Below are 22,409 nucleotides of genomic sequence, written 5' to 3' on the forward strand. Positions count from 1 at the left end.
AATTGCATAGAACGCAGTATTCAATAGAATTGAAGGGATGTTATTGTTTTTTTCTAATCAATATCAAGCCATTCAGTTGAAAAATAACTAATTTTTAAGGAGCATTTGTCATTTGACCTTAATATGGAAGTACATAGATTTCAGTCCAGCGTAACATACGTTCGCCCCAAAATTTTAATTTTGGCATAAATTCTAATATATTCCTTTTTTGAAGCAATTTTAGGGCAAAGTTATGTCTCAGTAAAGTTTTGTCAAAGATCATATTGTATTGGGGGGTAATGCATATTGGTAAAAGAAAATAACTGAACATCCTTAAAATGTACCCTTTACCTTGGAATTGTTATACATTGTACCCATTTTCATTCCATGTTCTGGTGGCTTGAATAAAAAGATATAAATCAGACTAACAGAATGGTGTAGTGGTACTTCATGAAAGTCAGAAATGGAAGTAGAAAATTTATAGGAATTGAAAATGAACTATATAAAGCCTTTTTCAAAGAAAAAAAAAAGTTTGAAAGATTGATGTAATGTAACAATTTTGAAAAGCTGAAAGGATGTGTGGACGATAACCTAAATATTCCGTACAGGTAATAAAAGCATGTCTGCTGTGAGAACATTGAGTGATCGGTATTCCAGCATCATTTATAACTTTGTCATGTTGCACAGAGTGAAAGAGCAGTCTCAAGAAAGTGATAATAAGCATTGAAAAATGGACAAAAAAAAAAATGACAAAATGGAGGAAGGATAAAGGAGGTATGCATCTATCTGATGCTTCAATAATATGATGATAATAGCCACCTATTCTACAGGGGAAAGAAAGTGAGTATTTGACGACAGCACCGAGCTGTGTTGCACAATGAGAAACGAGTCAGTCATTGGCTATTCAATAGTAAAGAAATATTTTTATCCGCAGATTCCATTCATGCCAAGTTGTTATAGAGAAATTGATGTCGAGAATTCTCCCAAGAGTAAAGATGTGGATTGAGCGGATACGGAGGGGAGGCGCTTTAAAAATAAGTCTGCTTTTGTGGTCAAGGAGTATGATGTCATTTTCTGCACAATTACAGTATCTTTGAAAGGTCATGCGTATTATTGCAGTACCTATTTAAAGCTTTTGCTTTAATGAGCGGTACTTTTGCGATATGAACTCGGCTAACGATAAATGTGGACATTTGTCTGCCATCAGGTGTGTCTCTATTGAAGACGATATTTATCTTCGTCAGTATTCCAAAGCGGGAAGAGTGGATGTAGTCTGTTCTTTCTTTTTTCTTGGCTGAAGGTTGCGCTGCATCATACACATTTTGTACACTACTTGTACACGTGACCGTGGAGTGGTGGAAAGCTATAAGAAAGAAGAGTAAAACAAAATAGTTCAACAAGAAGGATAATGCTGGACTTACAGTAAGTATGTTGGAAAATAATTGGCACTAGTTAGGTATGTATTTTATGAAAATATCTTCAGTTGCCTCGTCTCATATTGGCTGGAGTTATTATAAATTGCGTCACTGTCAACCATCAGCAGCTATTGTATCCAGTCAGAAGAATGTTCTCTGTTTTTGCCCCTTTTTCTTTTTTCTTTTCTTTTCTTCCCAAAGTTTGGAAGGCGGTTGCATTGGGAACAGGATTATCAGACTCAAGATGGATAGGGAAGCAGGGTAAATGTATTTTATGAGCAAAGGGGAAATAATTGATGATGGTATTAGTGCAGATATAACTTTAGTGGGTTATGGAGACATGTTCTTATTTGAAGATTGAAGAAAAGGGTCAACTGATGACATCATTACAATTAGTATAGCATTCATAATGGCAAGATGCTACATTTAAGCACTTGCCCCATTGCCTGGGGCAAGTGAAAATCAAAGTCGGGCAAGTAATTTGGAACAAGGAGAAAAAATGCTTGCCCGATTCTGGCAAGCGAAAATGTTTGAAGCCACCTTTTTTTCACTCCCCCCCCCCCCCCCCCCTCCCCCAAACCCATGCAGTCAACCATACAGTCTGTACAGAGATCCGAAGATAATGACTGTGTAGTGATGGAACACACTTTAATTTCATTTCAGCAACTTTCCAACACTTACATGAAGAAGTCCCAATGCAACACAACACCAACACTCGATCATACCAACTTTATTACTCGAATATGTTTAAGTGTGCAAATCAATGTGTGCTGTTTGTTCAAATGATTGTGTTTTATTAAGTCCTTGACTCACAAGTGATTTTCTATATCATTTTCTTATATTTTGGGACTTTCCGTTCGGGCCAGTAAAATTCACATGTGGGCGAGTGTTCTGCAACAATTTGAAAAGCTGCCTGCCCGACCGGTCAAGTGGTAAAAAAAAAAAGGTATAGCACCCTGTAGCGGACATCAAAATTATGGATTGGTGAAGTTCTGGCAATGTCTTGAGCATGGTTCAAGTGTCACAATTAACTGAGTGGTGACACTTTATCTGTCATGGCATCATATTCACTGCAGAAACATGTGGAATGTTAGCAGGTTTAGAGTGATAGTGATGTGCTCTGCACTCTTTTCTAGACCAATGCCAGTTTCTTGAGATTTCAAAGAAACTAAAAATCATCAATTATAGGTTTCATGGATATATGGTACACCATGCGACAAATGATAGTTGCTATGATGGATGTTTCCACACCGTCAAAGGGCCAAACTGTTTTGTCAATTCTTTCTTTCTTTTTATCTTAACTTTCACACAATTTTTAAGGGTAGCTCCTTGGAATGAACGTGTAAGGAAACGTGACGCCCTGAAATGCATCTCAGAGGGCGAGTTTTTCTCCAGCTCCTGTACAGGCTGTGATGATCCTCTGCATTCATGGCAGGATTATTTATAGAAACACACGCTTCAATTTGCACTGGGAGGGTGAGATGTCGTCAGGAAGGAATACATTCATTTGGTGGGGTGAAAATTCTAATGGTGCTCCCAAACCAAATTACCCCTTCTCTCCATTTCTCCCCACTCGCTCGCTCGCTCACTCGCTTGCGCACCCTTACCCCGCTCAGTCTGAGATATTTATTGATGAGTCAGGGCCCATCATGCCCTCCCGTTCTGCACAGGGTATGGTGCAACGAGGCAATCCTACATTTTTAGCTCAAACATGACTTCCACATACAAGAATAAGGAGGAAAAGAAGATGCCAACTCTTTCTAGTGTTTTATGTGGAGTTCATTCATCCCAGGGTATACCTGTGGTATCCATCCCTAGTGGGGGAGGCTCACTCTGCTCATGAACTAAAAGTGTCTCACATTTACTGCTGCACTAAAAGGAAGGAAAACTCGTATGACACCTGGAACAGTGCACAGGTTCAATGTTACATTACTGTATACGCTATATATTTCGCGGGGGTTTTATTTTCGCGAATTTCGCGAGTCGGGAGCTATTTGCGAAATTAACAACACGCGAAAATATTACCTTCCAAAATGAATCCCTTGCCTTGATGATACGAACATTTCAGTACTAGTATACCATGTCACGGCTTACAGAACAGACCATACTGGCTAAGCTTGTTTACGCACGTCCACGTCTACTTACGAATACTGTAGAGAGCCAATCCATTATCGCAAGGGGACCACTTGTCAGAAATCTAGCGCGATGGACTTAACCACTTCAAAAATGTTGAATTCTAACTTACTAGTTCGCAGAGTTTGGTAAGTTTTTTCATGCAGTGTATAACTAGTATCATTCTTATTTGCTAGTAAGTTGAAAATTCACACTTTCTTTGCCACTTCATATTTTCTCTGGTCCCCCAATCGCGAATTTAACCACTCGCGAAAATGTGTGACAGCGGCAATTCGCGAAAATGTATGTACGCGAAAATTATAGCGTATACAGTATATGTCTCTCACTCGTGACACTGGCAAACACTTGATTAGTCTGTCGTATTCAAGTGTACAATAGTTGCAGCTTACAGATGTTAAACTCAAGAGCAGTGAGTGCCGTGAGCAACACCTTTAATATGCACAATCAGTGAAGGTAGGGCACGGGCAGGGAAGTAATTTTGCATGTACGTGTATTGTAAGGTTTGAATGTATGGGACTACACTTGTAGCTAGGGAATTGTGCCACTTCAGTTGTAAGTGCACAAGGAATCCACCACAAGTTTGCTCATACTTATGGAACTGTCTCGCTGTCCATTTGAAAGAGAAACAAGGACTGGGGTCTGCCCCGGCTTACAGAGCATGACCAGGGAATGTGATGATGCGCAAAGGTGGGGCTGTCCCCATCTCGTGGAACATATGATTTGCATGTTTTAAAATGCTGTAAATGGCATTTAGACAAGGACCGATAACACTGTGGTGAACATGGAAGCCTTACTACTTATGCTGATCACAAGGACAGTTACACTAAATGCAGTTACATCCAGCTTCACTTTAATAGCTTTATAGCTTTCTGTTTTACAATGTAGACAGCGAAAGGGGGTGGGCAGTGCTGAAAGCATCAACTATTGTCATTCTTGTATTTCTCTTCTCAATGAACAGAGTGAGACCAAACTGTAAGTAACTGCTGGCTTGATCACTAGGTCACTCTGTAAGCTGCACATGATGGTAACAAAAAAGAAACAGCTGGTAGACTCAGACATGGAGAAATATCAAATCCCTTTAATCAAGAAGATGAGACCAGACAAAGATAATGATATTTCATATTATATTCCACATACTAAGAATGTTGCAATAGGATTGGTCCAGAGCTGATCACGTGATGAAGCGTAGTTTTGCCCATCACATCACCTGAGAAGAAAAGTTTGTTACACTCTATGTTGATAGTCCCTTTTGTTTCGCTGATCTCCACCCAGTCCACACAGTCCTAACGCAAGATGAGTACGCGCGAAATAAAAGTGCATTGCACTGTGGACTATCATGTGACCTAGGTCACTTGATAGTACACAGTGCAACGCACTTTCACTTCGGTGCCGCGCGGTGCGCGCAGCAAATTCATTGTTTTGTCATCTACGCGCACACGTAGCCTAATAAGCTCTAAGGATATCTAAAGACAACTAAAACAGTTTCAGATGTGGAGTAAAATGGGAATTTCTAGGACCCTAGATGTGGAATATAAAGCAAATAATCAACTTTTAGTTTCAGGCAACGAGACAAACTATCACTTCCTCGGCGATCTGAATGTGTACTCTATCTTTCCTCAGCTGCGCTTCGGAAAGATAGCTACATCCAGATCGCCTCAGAAGTGATAGTTTGTCCCATCACCTTCACCAACGTTGATTATTTGCTTACTAATGTGAAATTAGTGAATATCGATTTTGCCTTTATATTGCAAATGAGGGTGTATTTCTATCCAGACTGATAAACTTTGCTTTGTGAATTGTCCACAAAATGTACATTGTGCGTGCTTTGTGTGGCACTTGAGGCTCATCTCCTTGTTTTAATATTAATTTACATTAAGAACTCTTTTTTATGGGAAAATGTCATAAAAAACAGTTGTCCCCAAATATATGAAATGTTCATATCATCATAATGCAAACTGTGGGCCTGGTTGATGGGCAAGCACCATAATTAGGATTTTAACTTTCTGTGTTGACACCTTTCCACATCTCAAAGGAGTATTGAGGTGCACATAGATTTCAATGCTGACTCTGAATTTGTTGACTTCTTCTCAAACCAGGCTGAAGAGACACTGCGTACATTTGTCTCTGCCTTGAAGCAAGGCTAACCAACTAATGACAGCGGCCATGTTGATTGTGTGTTCACTTTTAGTTTGTGAGTCACTCCCCAGGACCTCTGGAAATCTGACATATTTATGATGCCACTTTCACTTGACTGCACATCATTAGTTATTCATGGTGAAGCAATGTGGTGTAGGTAACATAGAGCATTGCTGTTGAATTTGCGGCACCAGAGCAGATGATGACATATGGCCAATTTGCACGGGGTTTCCATGGAAACATCTTTGATGCCCGTTTAAGGGATGGGAACCTTGGGAGAAACATGGTTCTTTTCTTCCCTACCGATGTACTTAGGATTGGAAAAAAAATGGAGAGTTTACAATGTAAAGTATTTTACAGACCGTGTTCTGTGACTTTGAAGTAAAAAAGTGTGAAATTGATGATATCGCAAATGTGTGGTCAGAAGTGCCTTGTGTGTAGCAACAAGTTAAGGTAGTTCCAATACTAATGGCAGGTGGATTAATGTATGAACATACAGGACAAGTGAAGCTGAGATGTGATTGTAACATCTTTTCCGAGGTGTATTTGGTGCTTTTGCACTATACTTTAACACCAAGGGGCAAAACTGGTATGTAGTCTTTTGTCAAGGATACTGCATAGAGCTACCAGGAGTGAAAGTGGACATTGAATGTAACCAAAGCGCATTTTTAAACTGTGCCTGTGCACCATCAAGCTTACTGAGGCAGCTCAGCTTGCGAGTCAGTCTGGTTGTGTGCCATAATGCACCCTCACTTCATCAACTAGCCCGACCAGACGCCATGCTTTTGAATCTCCTGTATCAGAGACTCCAACTCTCCCGTTTTCGACGGGAGATCTCCCGCCGAAAACCCAATTTTGCAAAATCTCCCGTTCTCCCGTGTGAGATTTAATTTCTCCCGCCTTGGCTCAATGTCTCCCGTTGGAAAGGATTTCTTACTTATTGCTATCGTATGTTGCAAAAATAAGCCTTAGATATAACCAGAGAGCATCTGTAACCCTAGGAACTTCGCGCTTCGCACACATAAACTTGGAGTCTCCCGTTTGCTAGGGGTTTCAGGTGGGAGAATCTCCCGATCAGAAGGTGCTTCGGGTTGGAGTCTCTGCTGTATTGACATCTTTTGCAACATAGCTCCCCTCCTTTCACAAGGTAGGACGCCTACTTTGCAGACATACCTGTTTCTATCAAGTCTCGTCAGCAGATGGTACCCTGTACCTCATATTGGCATTAGTAATGTGTCTACAGTGCACTCTGTTGATGCATCACTAAGCATACGATAGCCCTGCTGTGTAAAAAACAGAGACTTTCCCTTCCGGTTCCCTCTACATTCTGTGTCCATGGATGATGTTTTTCCATTCGTCTCATGATGCATTGTTCCATGTGATATCAGCAAAGTTCTGCCTGGGCAGCATGGATTGATGTGAGCTCTATTTCAGATGAGCTATCATTTCAATGTACAGTGCACCCATGCACAAATGCAATGTCATTTTTCAAATGACAGGTTTGTTTTCAAACCTGCAGTAATATGCATGTGCAGTGAAGTTACATAAAAAAAACCAACAACAATTAATTTGATTGCATTGAGAGTGATTTGAAGACTCAAATCCCTGTGCATTTTTGATGATGTAAAATAACCAATTTCAAGAGAATTGACAACTGCCCACTCAAAAACTTGTGCCATAAAATGTATGAAGGCAGATAAAGCTTCTAGTAGGTACCAACAACTGAAATATTGATGGGACTCTGAAAGCATCAGATGATGATGTACAGAGCTTTGCTTTTCTACCACAGCACATGGAAGAGCATGTCATGTGAAATGTATCTGAGCTTCAGACAAGACAAAGCTTATAAATGACATGGATAATATGCCCATGGAGGACAGTGAATATATCTAATGTGGGAATTCCCTTTCTTGTTTCCTACTTTGCCCCCCCCCCCCCCCCCCATCGCAAACATGTAGTGTTAGCTCATGAATGTGATATCATCGTGTTCCTACACAAGACATACACAGACAACCCCTGAAGGTGAGAGAAGTCTTTTGATACAGAGCGGCAGATTATGCAGACCGACGATTTGGAATTGATGGCAGATTATGGCTGAATTTTGTGTGATTGTAGGGGGAAAGAAGTCATGCAGAGAAAGGGACAAGCAGATACGAGGTTTGTTGAAAGTAAAGATGCACGAGTTGCAGCAGTAAAGAGAGGCACGCTGCCCGCAGTGATTTGGGATGATGAGTTGTCGGTGGTATAGTGTCACACAGCGATGTCGCGGGCGTGAGTGTGTTGACATCTCTCTCTGAGGGCAGTCCTTTCTGATCACCCAGTGACCTCGCTGCGCTATTTTTAGCAACGAGGGTCAGTGCAGTCTTAATTTCCTCCCCAGATTTGTTAGCCTGCTTTCTGTAGTATGTATGTGCATACACACTCAACACACACACATACACTAAGGCATTTACTACAGCAAATAGACACTAATTCATGTGTTTTGGCCATGAAAGTTGCCCAAGTAGGCATTTTTCTCCTACCAGTATGTCTGTCAGCTCTAAAGAAAAGAGGTATTTCTAAAAAAATGTGCTGAATGTTGTCTTTCTTTCACTCTGTGTGTATTTGCAAAGAGATCACTTGTTGGATATCCCAAAGTACAGTGCAAAGTCTTTAACTCAGAATATTATTTCATTTTTTTTTTTTTTTTTTGGGGGGGGGGGAGGCAGGGGGTAATGAAGGAGCAAGGAGAAAGAGAGAGGAAATAAAGCTTTTATGCTGTTGTGGCAGGAATAGGTTTTACAACCTGATAGCATGGGGATACATGGGTGGCCCGATTCAATCGACCTTCATTTACTGACCACGTGGGTACATTTGAAAACCATGAATAGCGCCCATCAGCGAATATGTGCATCAAAGCATACTAGTTTGTACGCTCGTCGGTAACGGTTGACTCCAGTCAAGATTATTCGGTCGTTTGTTTACTTACATAGAGATCAGTGATGAAGCTAAGTACAATTTGTTACGTTGATTCTCGAATAAATCCAAGCCAGACCAGCCTTCTCACTCCATGGTATCCAGAGACTCCAACCCTAAGCACCTTCTGATCTGGAGATTCTCCCGCCTGAAACCCCTAGCAAACGGGAGACTCCAACTTGATGTGCGCGAAGCGCATATCACGAGCGCAAAGTTCCTTGCGGCCGGGGTCCAGGGCCCGTTTGGGCCCTAGAAGCTCTAATAATTAGGGTTCTTGATGCTCTCTCGTGGTATCTAAAGGCTTATTTTTCAACATACGAAGACAAAAAGTAAGAAATCATTTCAAACGGGAGACACAGAGCCAGAACGGGAGAAATTAAATCTCAAACGGGAGAATGGGAGATTTTGCAAAAGTGGGCTTTCGGCTTTCGGCGGGAGAGTTGGAGTCTCTGGGTATCCCCATGTTACCTGGGGGGTGTTTCATACAGCTGTTCTTAAAGTTATGAACAACTTATGAGCGACTGGTGATCAGTTGTGATGTTCTATACTTATCATAATTTCAATGCATCAGTATCAAGCACTATATAATTGTTATTCATTATCATTATCATTAAGAACTGATCACCAGTCGCTCGTAAGTTGTTAGTAACTTTAAGAACAGCTTTATGAAATACCCCCTGGTCTTTCAAGGATTGTAAAATGGTTATTAGTCTAGGCCTACTTGGTCCAAAATATCTGTCAGTTGGACAAATTTCTGATAAGTGTTGCAAGCACAAATGACAATGTAAGACAATCTGTTGGAAGTTGCAGATGATGATTGATGATTTAACCGGTTGCCATGGAAACTCACACAACCTGGCTTCCTATTACTGTAGGGATGCGTACAATTTAAAGTCAACATTTATTTACCTGAGTTAGTTTGGGGTTGATAGAATTTCTATTCAGTAATATGTTGCAAATTTCTAGTATACTCTCTAAAAAAAATCGAGTGAAAATTTTCACTCTAAAAAGAGTGAATACAAAAAAGAGTGAATTTCGAGTGACATTTTGGAGTGACGTCAGGGATCACTCGAAGATTTTGGAGTGATCCCTGATGTCACTCCAAAATGAGTGAAAATGAGCATTTTCACTCAAAATTCACTCCAATTTCACTCGAAAAATTCACTCTTTTTTGTATTCACTCTTTTTAGAGTGAAAATTTTCACTCGATTTTTTTTAGAGAGTAGAAATATCATCTTCAATTTGGGATAAGGAGAGACAAATGATGCATTCTTTTCTTCATAATCTTTGATTTAATGATCCTTAATCATTTAATCCATAATCAAAATATCAGTGATATGTGTGGTGTCATTATATCAAACACAGATGCTTCATACCAAGAGCATCCTATAATACTTGCCCACCAGAATGCATGAATGAATTTTTCCTTCTCAAATTGCTTCTCCAAAAGAACCAAAGTGAAATGTGCTCCAAGCATTGAAGCCTTTGCAGAAGTTTGTTATTCTTTTTAATACCCTCCCCCTCCCAACAAAATAGATGCAGCCTGTCATTACAAATGGTAAGGCAGTTTCCAACATGGCCTCTCACTGTCACCTCGCTACGTCAAGAAGATGTCTTAATTGCAATTACGTGGCTGGAGTGCTTCCAAAGTGGTTTGTCGGAAGAATGTGATTTTAATTTTCCTTTAGCCATGAATTACTGGTGAGGAAGGACACCGGGCCTTCAGTGGTATTATTGGTGAGAGAGATATATAGAAAAAAAGAGAGAGAGAGTGGAAGAGATTAGGAAGGAGAGGGAGAAAGAGAGAAGGTAGAAAGGTGTGCCTAGAAGGAAAACTTGGATGCAAGTTGTTAGAGACAAGTAGTTTACAACACTGTTTGGAAATACTGTATGCGCCATATATATTTATTTATCGAGTCTATAGTTTGTCATAAATCGGGACTTTCTGACAATGTCGTGATTGTGGAGTACAGTACTGAATGGAGAAATGTACGCCTGCACATCAAAGTCATGCTGGGATCAGAGTTGATATTTTGGCATGTTTTTAAATTTGTGAATAGCACCAGAGTCGCAAAATTCACAAAAGTAAGAACCTCGCAAAATATTTGACATAGGGGGCCTATACAGTAGTCACATTGCCACTTTGGAGAGGAAAAGATGAAAAGAAAAAGATCCATAAAAAGATAAGTTCCACTGCAAAGTAAACTTGACAGCATGTTTGGTTCTGTTTCAAGCCAGTAGTAATTCTCCTCAAATGATACATCGTATTATTGTATCTCTACAGTAGGTATTTGCTTGTTGCATGTGGTGTTATACCACAAATGTAGGTGGTTGTGTGCGTTAATGGCACAGTCTATGTGAATGTGCTTCTATGTGCTTCTATGTGCACAGGGAGAATAACAGTTGAGTATAGAATATGTGACTTCAAAAGAATATGTGTGGTTAAAATAAAGTAGATTAAGATAGATATGTACAGGACAATGCAAAATATATATCTGTGACTTGCTAAAATGGGCAGTTAAACAAGGCATCATATTTTGAACTGGAAGATGTCCATTAATTTTACTTGCCTGTTTGTAATATTTAGTTGCCCCAGGCTAGCAGGAAAAGAGAGTGCAGCACCCTGGGGTAGATGGATAAATACTACAAAAGCTTCTTTTTTTTTCACAAGGATTTAATTTTTATGAATATCGCAAATCACTGTTGGGTTTCATTTCAAACAACACACAAAAATTTTGCGAACAGACGATCATTAGTGCGCTTACGATAGCCTCATCGTGAAAGCAACATCTCACCAACATGTCTGTGACCTCCTCATTTTTGAAAATGTCTATGCAAAATAACAGCTTTTATAGTAGATGGATGCATGATTATGGTATTACAACAGTTTGGTATGCAATGTTAACTAATAGATGTCATGTGTGGCTAATAGACATAGATGGAAAAATTAATAAAGTTGATGAGACCAAGGGAGCTATATGGATTTACTAATAGATGTAATGAAAGAGAGGAAAGAGTAAGAGAGAACAAGAGAGGGAGAGAGAGAGAGAGATAACAAAGAAAGATATAGAAAGAATTGAGTGCTGATGGATACATACATGTAAACTAGAATGAGATACTAGTGTTGATGGTATTAAAATTGTCAGCCGTTTCTGTTTGGCATGGTTGCTATGGAGGCCCTTCCTGGCGACAGATCAATAGACACAGTTCTCAATCAACGCAGGCATGTTGGAGTTGAAATATAATTGCAATGGTAGGAACGTTGAGTGAGTTTTTTCCAACACGTGGGATACCAGCATTATTTGCTGGTAACTTTCTGACAGTTATGCTTTTCTTTGTCTTTTTCTTGTTTTTCTTGAAATGGTACATTGTATGTCTTTATTGAGAGTATTAACAGCTACTTGGCAAACTACAGAAAGGGATATTAAACCACATTGTGCTTTGTGTTACCTGAAATATGAAACTAAAGGATTAAATGAAAAGAGATAAATATTTAGAATTATAGAATATAGGCAAATTCAGTATCTTTTTAAATAGTTTCCAAGAAATTCTTAAACAGTTTAAGCAGTCTTTAAACAGAAGTGTACTGACAGTGATGTAAAATGAAAGCATATGTAGTACAAAGGAGATGAAGGTAGCATTCAGTCTATCTTCAAGATATTACTACAGAAAATATCCTACCTCTTGTCCAGTGGCAGCTACACAACTGACTTTTTGATGAAATGAATAGAAATAATGCTGAGTGGAAATACACTTCTCAAGGTGCTGCTAGGCCTGCTGTCACTTGTGCTATTCAAAAATAGCTGATCTTACATCCTTCTAATGTCTGAATTCATGAAATCTCATTGAAATTTGGCAGTTTGAAACTGGGGTATAATTTGACTGCCATTCACATGGGTGGAAAATGTCTTCAATTTCAACAGGATATGATAAATGGTTTGATTTGGGGGATTATTCAGGAATTTGATTATTTCCAGCATTCCAAGGTTCTCTCATGCTGGGTGCTACACTTTTACATGCAGTTGTATGAGTTGTTAGACAATGATTTTAGTGATGGTCAGTACTTTGGAATTATTTTGTCATCTCATGTGGTACATCAGTGTCATATCAAATTGTGTCATGTTGGCCTGTGATAGGTCTTGCATGTGCAAGGTGGGTCATTTTAATGTATAGAGCCTACTTGTGTAGCAAACATCGCACATCATGCGAACCTCTCAAAGTCTCGGTAATGTTTTTGAATAAAAGTTTATTGAAAAGTTATTCATGGGGAGTTTCTGGAAAGAATGCCACCTTTGCTGGCAGCATGGTTGTAAGATTCGGCAGATGAAAGAAAGAGAAGTACAGCATGTAGGTTAAATGTGAAAGAGAAGTAGGTTAAGTGTAATTTTCTGTGAAGTGCTTACTACTATAAAACAATGTCGTATTGGATTAATAAGCATTAAAAGAGAGCCACCTGTAGCTGGCTTTGCTCCATAAAATATTACCAGCATCTTTGTGGGCCGGTGTTTTTTGTATCATTTGTGAGCTGGAGAAACCATTTTTTCCCCCTTAATTTTCCATCGAACTGTTTACTTCATGTGTATGTTCTTTCTAAGAATCAAAGAGCCAACAGCATGGATATACCATGGAGGGGATATCTGAGAATCCTGTAACAAATTGTGTAGCCCGACAGCTTTATCAATATCACTGATCTCTTTGTAAGTAGTGGAAAATTCTTGACTGGAGTCAACCAGTACTGATGAGCATTTGCTTTGTTGCACATATTCACTGATGGATGGTATTTGTGGTTTTCGAATGTGCCCAGGTTTATAGAGAATGAAGATCCATTTCAATCAGATCACCCATGCTTCCACGTGCTATTGGGTTTTTAAAAGCTATGCAACTGGATGTATGTTTTTGTTGTGTTTTCAATCTTTCAAACACTGTTTTGTCTTAGCATCAGCAGGTAGAGTTGTCCTTTTCATGGGTGCTGTTCTTGAGAAAGATGTTGGAAATGGAATTGAAATGCCCTCTCTTAGCCTCTGGTTGACATAAAAAAAAAAAGAGTTTTTTGCACAGAATGCTCGAAAGCGAGTTCTCTAGAAGTCATGTCACAGTAGTATTATTACGCAACTTCCATTTACACTGGGTGAATTTCACTTTCTGAGCCACTTTCAAATTGTGCCGAAACGAGTCTCGTGCTTGCTATGGCCTACTTTAATCTTCAGAGGCGACCTTGGCTTTTTGAGGGAGATGGGTTTGGAGGACATTTTAGCGGTTCCTGGCCTAGTAGAAGTTCCAAGCAGTTCGTGTATCAGTGACTAGTCATGCATTTCATACTCGACATGCATGTAGCTTTTGTGCATGGTGGAATTTAATTGACACACATGATTGGTCTAGGTGAACCTTGGTGGAAATCAGCTCTCAAAATGAGCGGATGGGATGTGTTCCTTAAAACGGTCCCTGAAACGTTTCATTTTGAGCTGTAGTATTATAAAGAGTATGTAATGGCTGATACATCTACTCACAAACTGCATTCCTTGCAAGCAGCCCATATAATATATTTGAGGGCCAAATAGTAATTGGTTGAAAAATTGCTTTAAAACAACTTTCGCTGTCATCACATCATCTCAATTTTTTTTTTCTCCTTGATTGAGAATTAAGCTGATCGAGCATATTCCAGTAAACATTTGGTTCACATTAAGATGTATGTGTGCCAGGGTAATCGAAGAGCAGACACGAGCAGCCGCTTGTTGAAGAAGAGTTCTTAGAATCGTTGTCCTCCTGAGGGGAGAGTTTGACAGGGATGTGCTCATTCTTCGGAGACAAACCAATGTTCGGCAAGACATGTGGCCCAGCTAGCAACTGCGTTATGGGATGAAACTAAATCTGGCGTGTTCGCGGGTGAAACACCACCCTTCACTTTGAAGTTTTTTTTCCTAGAATTGTGTCTAGAGAGTTAAGTGTCTGTCAGCAAGTGATAACCATTAAGCCACATTCTTGACATCAATTAACACACTTTTCTCGGCTGCAGAAAAACAAGAAATTGAAAACAGACATGTCTTCAATACTGTAGCCCCAGTGGTAGATTGTAAACCTAAGTGCTTTTCAGCAGAAATTGTTTGAAATCATGCCCCTATTTATAGAATTTGCAGATTACCAGGTACTGTAAACGTGGAAATTTTCGCGGATTTCGCGCTACGTTCGGCTAGCGCGAATTCAAAAACGCGCGAATATATCTTCACAATTTTCTATGCACATTTTGAATGGGATGAATTGTGTGCGCTTCATCGATGATACTGCTACGTAGTACAATGTACAGGCATGTTTACGCTACTAGTACTGTGCGAAGAGACGATAGATTGCTGTGTACTGTAGCATGCAGTGTGCACCGCGCGCACCGATGCTACATTCCCCCGTGACTACGGTACTACAGTCACAGCTGTACTACGTATTTGAGTGCTTGTACTCGCAGCCGAGCCGCTCGCTACGTCGCTTGTCGTACGCTGGCATAGCAAGCTATGTAGCAGAGGCTTTGGATGAAAGCAGTGAATGTGTACTACAGTAAAGTAACCTGCTGCGGAGCGCGAATTTAAGAACCCGCGAATACGTTTTCGAGCCGCTCAGCGCGAAAAATTAATCGCGCGAAAATATTGACGTTTACAGTAGTATGGATTTCATGAGCAAGCAAAGAGTAAACAGATTATTAGGCTGAAGACTGCATTTGTTAAAAATTGCATTAGATTAACCATGAAAAAAAAAGTACAAGGTTATCATATCAGTACATCTGGTTAAAGAAAAAGATAGAAACAAACAGTTTTCAAGAACTTGTCAAAGCCCTATTGGTATCCTTGATTGCCTTGTGTTTTAGTGTGAAGTATGAATGCTGATGGAAATTTTTATGACAATATATTTAATGGTGCTTTCTTTTATACATCGAGTACTGTAGACTATGTGAAGTGCTCATGATGTCATTCAGATTGTACCTTGTGGCAATTTGTCTGTGCTAGTTGAGCAGGTCAACTCAGTGTGGGCTTCTATTGAGCCCCACCATCTTATAAGACATTCCAATGTGACCCCAAAGACTTAAAAAAACAAAAATTGTACTGATATTAAGAAATCTGTTTAATTCAGTTTTTATGCAAAAAAAAACAAAAAAAAAACTGCTGAAACCATCGTTTTGAAATGCAACAGATACGTAAAATGGTATGATACTTAAGCATTTAGACACTAAACAGTGAATAGAAACTTGTACATCTGTAGAAGTGTGTATTGCTGTAGAATATTTTTTAGTCTGAATGGTGGTGGTGGGGGGGGGGGCATTTTTGTCCAAAGTTCTTACACTTGCTCTTAGAGTGTCTCTTGCCACATAATACTAATAAAGCAAGTTTAGGAGTTCAGCAGGTTCTGCTAAACAGGAGACATGGAGTATTCCAACCCATCTAGCTCTCGGGGTCTGCAAGCAGGTGCATCATCCATAATCACCAGCTATTCTTATTCCAAGGCACTTCGCTTTGTGGCCACATGGAATCCTCGGGGGAAATTCCTGCCCCATGCATGGAAGGGGAGGGGTCCAGTACAGCCCCACCCCCCCCCCCTCCCCTTTCCCATGAGCTGTGCAACATGCATACTGAATGTCAAGGGGACATGTTGTAAGGATGCTGAGGAGATGTTCATGTCTCACTCCATGGCAGCTGACATGAATCATTAATAAGAGATGGTTGTGTGTGTGTGTGTGTTTGTGTGTATGGATATATGTTTCTTTGATGTCATAGAACTGTAATGGGTGTCCTGCAACCTTCTGTTCTTCTGAAGAAAGGTCTCCGACCTTAACCTACTCTGACATGGATAAATGTATGGATAGAGCTGACTTGAATGTCCATTCCCGTGGTAGTGAGTTCGAAAAAAAGGTTGCTGAATTTTGCCTGTATCTTAAATTGTCTGACTGTCCCTCCTTTCTCTCATTCTCTCCTCCTCTTCCTCCTCATCTCTTTCTCTCTGGCTTTTTCTTCCTCTTCTTCTTCTCATCTCCTGTATCTAGCTTTCCCATGTCAGTGGTGCATATATATCTAATAATACTGTATTCATGCAGTCTTCGACACCGGAACAGAATTTTATGGTTCTTTGCCATCCTGTAACTCGCCCTTGTCAGGAACATGGAAGGGGAGAGGGGTGGTGGGGGGGGGGGGGGGGGGAGGGGAGGGGAGGAGGAATATGTGTGGAGACAGATAAAAAGATCAAGAAGTTTTGGAGAGCAGTATAAATAAAGTGGTAGATAAGGAAAAGAGACATGCACCATGAAGTTTTTGTTGTGTGCTTAAAATCTCCCTTTGTGAGATGCAAAGGGTCACCAGTTCATATAACCACCTGACTGGCCTAGAAAGGATTATGTCCTGCCAGTTGAAAGCCTGCTTTATCATATCTCATATAGGAGTCACACATATATCAAGGCAGCTGTAATGTGCTAACATACTAGTGATAAACAGAGAAATACACCAAGGAGCTCGCACATGCTGAAGTAGACACACACACACACATACACACAAACACACACAAACACACAGGCACAGGTATATCACGGGGGCTACGGAAACATATTATTATTACATTTTGCAATGTTTTTACTTGAATTTAGCAAGTCAAGTCATATTTCAAAAGAAATAACTACTGTCGAAAATATTGGCTGCAGTAACTTGAATGCACCGTATATCTTTTCCAGGGGGAAATCACTACTGTATAAGCTGTTATTTTCAGGAGGGTTTAATTTTCGTGAATTTCGCGAATCACAGTTGGACTGCGAATTTAACAACACGCAAAAATATCACCATGCGCTAAGGTAACAGTGCGCTTATGAAGACCTCTGCATCAATTCGCGAAAACAACATCTCGCGAAAATGTCTGTGACCTCCTCATTCGTGAATATATCTGTACGCGAAAATAACAGCCTATACAGTATTACCTTTCTCATGCCAACGGAGGATACATATTCCTCATTTCATCACATGTGGTTCTTACGAGCAAATTCAACCAATTGCCGTACTAGTCCCATTTTGCAAAATGTTATACTCACAAAATACATGGCATGTGTACTGCAACTGAAATCTGAATGAGGTGAAGTAGAAAGGTGTTCACATCTTATGAAGAAATGTCATGTTGCGTATGAATAGCACAGGCTTCAAAATGTTGCTTCCTATAGATATGTTACGCTCAATTTTCTTTATTAAGGTAGTAAGATGTAACTGACAGAGGAGGCGTACAGAATTTTGGAAGTGTGAAATGATGGGGTGAGCTTTTGATTTTAGAGATATGAGAAATATGATGGAATTTTTAAAATTTGATATTTTTCATTTTCAATTCTCTGATTCATCAGGATTAGTAGTGTAGTAAAGTTAACCAAAAACAAACAAACACAAAAGCCAAACAAAGTAAGTATTTATAGTAGAGTAGGGTTACATGTTTCTGGAATGATACAGATTCAAATGTTTGCTTTGTTCTATAGATATTGCCCTCTCTTTGACGAGTGTGGTGTGTTTCCCCTTACCATGTGTTTCCCCTTACCATATGTATGCTCTTTGAATTCTCTGTGTGGATAGATTTTACAAGAGTAAAATCCAATCTTTGTTTTCTCCTCATACCCAGAGAACTGGGACTAGGGCGTATGAGTGGCATTATAAATGTACAGTGAATGGTGTATAGTTTGATTTTTTCCCCCCTGGCGATAGCATCCTTGTCCTAAAGATAACTCCTTCCGCTAATGTGCTGGGTACCGTCACTCGCTCATGTGAGGAGTCATCGGCCCAGGTCTGCCTATTGGGATGTCTTGGCAGTGGCATGGAGAATCTGTAAAAACTGAGGACTTAGAACGTGGCTTTTGGGTAGGGAAGGGAAGGAAAGGGGGAAAAAACCTGTGGATTCTTGTGTCGTTTCCTTGGACGCTTGCCCACAGCTCTAGCCGATGTTGCGGTAGTAACAAAGCCGCGTTTGGCAGCTGGGATTTTATTTTCCAAGTACATGTAATGTTGCCGCCCTAAATTTCACCATTAATAGCAATAATGGCAAACGAGTTTTGCTTTCCTCGCAGCAACGAGTCTGAATTTCATCTCCTTTTTTTGTAATCTTTTTTAAGCTGAAAAAAATTGTTTAGTGATGTCACTAATGATGCAAAATAGCAGTAGAACAGCCCAACAGGAACAGACATTGCTGATTCTGAAAGAATGCTGTGTTTAGATAGGAGTACACTTGTAAGTATGTTTGTTGGTGTGTATGTGTAATGCATGTGAAGCATCTGTATATGGACTGTTTCCTCTTTAATGCAATGTTTGAATATGAAGATGCAGAGTCTACTAGTATGGAAGTAGAATTAATTTGTTTTTAAGCCCCTTGTCACAGCATCATTTATTAACTGCTCAGGAGAAGTGGTGATAAACATTGATTATGCTGTAGAACCTCCTTTCCCCTCCCCCTTACCGACTCTTGCTCCCCCCTCTCCATCTCTCCTTGTCTTATTAAGGTGATAGCCTATAACAAACTGTGCTATCTTTACTCCAGTTTCCTACCATTCTTGGCTGCACTGCCCGCTTTTCCACAGCTCTGTGGTAGACATCGGAGAGAGGGGAAGAGGGGTGGCGAGAGTGAGGGAAAGATATGGGGAGAGAAGGCGAGAGACTTGCAGTCCCCCAGCAAGTGATATTCTTTCCTAGAACCTCTTGTGTGTGTGTGTGTGTGTGTGTGTGTGTGTGTGTGTGTGTGTGTGTTTTGTGTGTGTGTGTGCGTGTTTGTGTGCGTGTGTGTGTTGCCAGTACTCACCTATGAGCCACCCTGTACGCGTGCAAGTTGCGTTTTAAGGTTTAAAGGAGGAAAAAAAAGCATGGGAGGATTATTTTCTCGTGCCACGCTGAATCGGGCGCTAGATGTCGGAGGCAGCGCATCACTAAGCAGGCCATCCTTTCATACAGGGTTGCCTAGCTACCCATCCCATGGTTACAGCCTAACATAAATTCTAGCGCTTGGGCCCTTTCGTTGAAGCACTTATTTTTCTCCCCTTTTTGTTTTGCAATGGTATTTATATCTCTTCGGAAGCTATATTTAATACATGGGTTCATGTCAATGACTTTTTGCAATGTGTACTCATAAAATATTGAATTATGAGAAATATTCTGTGATTGTGAAATATGTATGCATAACATATATAGCCTCTGAACCACTCTCATATATCACAGATATTTGTATTTTTTCTCGTCTTTTTTTCCCCCTTATTTGCAGAAAAATAATCATACTTGCATCAGAATTCCCTAGGCTGTTTTTGTGTTTTTGGGCTGTTTGATGTAGTCAAGGGTTCTTTAATTGAATGGATTAGCTAATCGACTGCGTGTTTGTGTTTGATATGTGCGTTGTTTGTATGTGCGTGTGTACATGGCTTGGGAATGAAATTGCCGAGAGGTGGTATAAGCATTGGACAAAGAGAAATAAAAAAAAGTGGCAAGGATAGATCCCTCAAAGGAATCATTTCAAAGCAAAATTGATGATAAGTGCTAATTTTGCACATATAATCATGATTTTTAGTGGCAAATTTCTTTTTTTTTGTCATTGCCAAATTACATTGTACGAAGATCCATCGAGTGATTGATCATCAGATAAAACAAACAAATTAATGCAGACAGATAAAATGGAATTGAAATAGAGACCAATGAAAATATAAATCTTAAGATGTATTGGATAGGAGTGATTGGTTTACAACAGTGCTGTGTTAGCTCTGTGATACAAATTTTTGTGTCTGAATGTGTAAGGTAGGGTCCAGACCTTTCTTTATTTTCTGTTTGACTTTTATTATTTGGCTGTCCTGAATTTGAAAGAAAAGTAGACTTCATCTCTCTATTTTTCCTTGTGATTTCCCTTATCAATTGAATTAAAAAGAATTACTCCCCGTGGAAAGATTGTTTTGTTTTAATTTTACTTTTGAAGGGCACTCTGCACAATACATATGTTTTTATTTTTTTAAAAAATCCTTTTCTCTAATGAAGGGGGCAAGGAAATTGAGCATTTGGGACATATAGCAACATTCTAATTTTTTGTATGAAATGTGTTTCATGTTTGTCTTTTTTTTTGGCTGTTATCAATGAAACAATGCTCTTACATATGCTTTATACTAGCATGGACTTTTAAGTGAAAATGTTGATTCTGCAGTCAAATGCAGAATGTGAAATTTAAGATAAAAAGAAGTATATAGGTACATCATCAGTAGAAAGCAAAAATAGTAATTGGGTAAAAGAGAGATAAAAACAAAAAACTGTATTTATGGACTACAGGTGCTGTTGCTGCTAACAGACAAACAGACAGACAAGCTCATACACAGTCACACTGTATACACACAGGCATTTTTGCACACACACACATGCACACATGTGATGCATAGTGTGCAAGAGATGTGCATAGCTGCTGTCAGTACTCCAAGGCACCCATCACCACATAATGGCTGGCACCATGCACACATACACATGCACATAAGACATGCACTGTCAAAGAGCTCCCACTCTGGACACACACCACACATTCTACATCCATACACACATACATTTTCAGCCTCCTCCTCATAAGCTGCACTGAAGCATGATGCACCCTACACACAGGGCAGGGAGAGCTAGAGAGTGCTGCATGCATGCAGCTAGCAGTGTGCTTTATAATTTGATGTATGCATCAGAGCTTAGCCATTGCCAAAGAGAGCTATCAATGGCAGGGCTAAATATAGCGCGCTGTTGCTATTATTAGAAACACCAGGGCAGAGCCTGACTTACCAAGTAGGGGCTGGGTGTGGACCCTGGACAATATTCTCTGGTAATGACTCCTCAGGCACAGGGGCATGTAAAAAGCAGGATCATCATATTATTCATCTCAGCATGTGTGCAGATTCTGCCCCAGACACAGAGAAATATATAATCAGTGGTTTAGAATGTCTGCCTCTGTTCTATATTAGTTATTACCTGATCAGATAAACCAAATTTGGAAATTACAATACATTGTAAAGACATGCTATGGCCAAAGAACTTTCACTATCAGGTTGTTCCCTTGGTAGTCTTAGTTGATGAAAGTTACCATCACTGTAAGTTTTGAAAAACAAAAACAAAAACAAACAAGCCATCTTGGACAACCCCTTTCTCCATACGTTAAGATGTTTTGCTGCCAAAGAATATGTGTGCGTAGAATTCATATCTTTATAAGCATCATAAGCAGATGCATGTATTGCTTCTTGCATCCAGAGTCTGTTAGTATGAGATCTATGCATGAATTGTGATGAATTTCTTCATCCTCTTGTATTGACTTTCCATCTATATCCAATTACAAAAGAATTCTGTGAATAAGCATGTACTAGTAGAATAATTCAGGGCTTATCATGATATATCATGGCATTCATTATACAATCCCAATGATACTGCTGACAAGTTACCTATGGAGGAATTTGTCCATGCATGTATGGTGCTGTAACAGGTTTCATGTATATGCATGATTTTAATGGAAGTTAAATACTCTCAAATTTGAAATTGGACTGGATGTACTGTTGAATAACTTTATCTCAACTGGCACAGAGATATTCACTTTCATTTGTATCAAGATTTTACCATTATACATATAATGTACAATATGGTAACAGTGTTTATGGTAATGCCTCATGGTTTAAAGTTGCTGCATGGGAGATCAAAATTTTTTGCAAGTGATTCCCCTTCTAACCAGTTTACCTTAAACCCATGTGAAACTAGAGAAGCACTCTGAGAACGCAGACCTCCGACAAGCATGCAACTCATTTCCATCACTGATCTT

General features: G+C 39.7%; 1 protein-coding gene across 1 annotated transcript in view; it reads left to right on the forward strand.

Annotated features, from left to right (window-relative positions):
• LOC139717227 (guanine nucleotide-binding protein G(s) subunit alpha-like) overlaps positions 1-22,409 on the forward strand; it is a 99,071-nt gene that overhangs the window by 46,321 nt on the left and 30,341 nt on the right. The gene's annotated exons all lie outside the window — the stretch shown is intronic.

The sequence above is a fragment of the Diadema antillarum genome, unplaced genomic scaffold (genome assembly GCF_040938485.1).
Source record: "Diadema antillarum isolate AM-2024a unplaced genomic scaffold, OU_Dant_1.0 scf00000072, whole genome shotgun sequence".
In the NCBI taxonomy this organism is placed as follows: domain Eukaryota; kingdom Metazoa; phylum Echinodermata; class Echinoidea; order Diadematoida; family Diadematidae; genus Diadema; species Diadema antillarum.